Below are 3246 nucleotides of genomic sequence, written 5' to 3'. Positions count from 1 at the left end.
CTTTTATTGCCAGAGACCAACAATGTTTAGATTAGAGAGAGAGGAGGAAATCGAGTGATTGCCAACTTTTTTTTATACCATTATGTCATTTATATCTAACATATTTAAATACATGTAATTTCTATATATGTTTTATTATTGTCATGTTCCCTTCACCATAAATAAGAATCAAACCCTTATTTTTTTCTCTCGTGCACATAGATTACTTCGTCAACAATTGAAGCACAAATTTTTGTGTATTAGGTTATTATTTTCTTACTATGTTTCACAGTATCAAAGTTTTGGTTGATTGATGATCTCAAGTTCAAGTCTTTCTTTTACCTGTACCACAAATTTATGATTTGTCTTATGCTAGTTACTACTATTTGTGTCTCCTATTAGTCTAAATTCCAATTTATATGGGTGGAGAAGGAAGTGTGAGAATATGGTACACATGCATTTAAATTTTTACAAAAACTGATAATATATATCAAAACCATATTGAAGGATTGAAAGCTTGTGTATTGAGTCATCTCTACACATTTTTAGAACAAACCAACCTCTACAACATGGCGGTTTTTCCTTTCAACTCTTCCATTTCGCTGTGGAGTGATTGGACATAGATGCCTATGGTAAACACCAGGGTTTTCAAGAAATGATTTTAAAAGGTGAAACTCACCACCCCAATCTGTTTGTAACTCCGTTATTTTTGTATTGAATTAGGTTTCAACAAGTTGTTTGAACTTGTTGAAGATAGTGAAGGTCTCATGTTTAGCATGGAGGAAATACAACCAAGAGAATTGGGCGTGATCATCAATAAAAAGACATAAATATTTAACACCAGTGATTGAAGCAATGGGTGAAGGTCCCCAAAGATTAGAATATACTAAATCAAAGGGCTGAGAGACTCAATAAACCAAGTTTATAAAAGTTAATCTGTGGCTTTTAGCCATTTGACAAGGAATGCAAAAATCTAAACTAATTTTGTTTGGAACTTTCAAATTACACAACTTCACAACTTTATAAACAATAAGGAAAGATGGATGGCCTAAACAGTTGTGCCAAAGAGTAAGGTCTTGAAGTTGAGTGTAGTAAGCCTGAATTGGAGTCGAGTAAGTGTTGGGACAAAGTTGACAAGGCTGGTTGAAGACTATGGTTGGAAGCAATTTGTAAAGACCATCTTCAAGAAGACTGTGGAGCAGAATTTTCCTCGAATGGAGATCCTTCACAAGAAAAAAGTTTGGGTGAAATTCTACAAAAGCTTTGTTCTCATGGCATAATTTACTAACACTGAGTAACTGTTTAGAAATGGTTCGTGTGTGAAGTATATGGTTTAGTTTGATATCCTTGAATGGAAACTTTAATACAATGCTACCAATATTAGAGATTGGAATAGTCTTACCATTTCCCATCATCACCTATTCTTCACTAAGGAAAGACATGGAGTTATCCAAATTTGAGCTATCCGGGGTGAAATGATGTGTGGCACCCCAGTCAAGGAAACAAGGAGTGCCACTCGGTGTGCTTGCTATAGAATTGCCCAGAGTGCCCATCATTGCTACAGAGGCATTCGGTTGATTTGTTATAAGACCTTTGAATGGGGCATTATGGTTGAAACTCTATGGAGACCGTGGTTGGTATTGAAGGTTTGGTCGATGGTAGCAAACCAAGGCTGAGTGACCAAACTTGCTGCAAATCTAGCATTGCACAGGTGCTGGTTGAGTGTCCTGTTTTGGCCAAGAAGAATTAGGAGGGAATTTTGGTTTGTCCAGTATACCAGATTGATTGTTGGTAAAGGGTTGGAAGTTTTGTAGCTTTAGTGAGTAAGAAGAGTGGTTCTTTTAGTAGTTTTGAGTGGAGAAAGCATTCGAGGACCTTGGGCTGCTATTGGTGAAGGGTCTTTGGTCTTTGTTGTTTGGCTAAAATTGGGAGAGGTTTAGTTGTGCAAGCTGAGCTTGGGTTGGATTGAGGTTTAGGTGGTCACTAATTTGTTGTTCTTCAAGACGATAGTCATGGTTTATGAGAAGGTCGTGTATCTCCTCTACTGAGGGTCTACCTGATCTAACTTGACCGAAATTGTTTTATTCAAGGGAGAGAATGCTTGGAGGTGCAGCGTAGGTTGATTTTGAAGGCCTGGAATCAGTTGATTTGGGTTGTTTGGTTGAAGATTGATGTTGCCTAAAGCCGCAGGTTGAAAAGCCATTGGAGGGGGACTGAAGGGAGCTCAAAGTGGCTTTGATACCAGGTTTAAAGAGGAGAATAAAGAATCAGAGTAAGGAGGAGAAAAGAGAAATGGAGGAATAAGGTTTGCTCAGCTGACTCACTAGAGCAGGGAAGATTCACATATATACCAGAAATTTGTTATACAAGAAATATTTTATCCACGTGGCAAACAATAACAAATTAGAAACAGAAATAGACAACATCATATGCACATTTAACCCAATTCCAAATTAATCTTGTGTTTATTAGTTTTTGGTGGTTGTAGGATTCAAAGAAGAGGGGGCAGATCTCGATGCAGATGATCATTATGACTTAAAACAAAGGTTGGCATAGTGGCCGAAGGTTCAGCCTTGGTGTGAATGATGACCAGTATTTTGGTCACTGCACAAATGATTGTGTGATTTAATTTTTTTTTTTTTTTTTACGTTTTTAATTTATTTAGAATAAAAAATGATGAAGTTTGGAAGAGCTTGGAATTAATAAAAATACTGAGACGGGATAAAGCTTTGAAAATGATTCTTTCAATTTTCAACATTGTTTGCAATTTGTAACGTTTTTATTTTAACTTATGTTCCAGAATATTTTTAATTAAATTATTATTTTTATAAGTTTTTTTTTTTTTTTTTAAGAATCACTTATTAAGTACCTTCTATGAAATGTTATAAATATTTTTTTGAACTTTTTAAAAACATTTTTTAAATTTTATCAAAAAAAAAATGCTTTCAAAAATTGCTTTCGATCGTCAAACCGTTTAATTCATTGTTAAAAGTCATCTTCCTGGCACACCAGTATTTCTTATTTTTAAAATTTTAATGGTGACCAAATGAATTTATTATAAAAAAAAAATTCTGAAATTAATTTCACATTCATCTTTGAATTAGAAGACAAGGAAACACGAGGCGAGCGCGCGCGCCCCCACCACCAACCCAACCAAACCCGGGCGCCCCCCCCCCCGGCGGCGCCGCCCAATCATAACTCATAGAGCAATTTTTTGTTGGAGTATAAAATAGAGATGAAAACTTGTCTTTGGATTTTTAAAACTTT

This window comes from Vitis riparia, chromosome 4 (genome assembly GCF_004353265.1).
Source record: "Vitis riparia cultivar Riparia Gloire de Montpellier isolate 1030 chromosome 4, EGFV_Vit.rip_1.0, whole genome shotgun sequence".
Classification (NCBI taxonomy): domain Eukaryota; kingdom Viridiplantae; phylum Streptophyta; class Magnoliopsida; order Vitales; family Vitaceae; genus Vitis; species Vitis riparia.
This window is presented reverse-complemented; position numbering follows the sequence as displayed.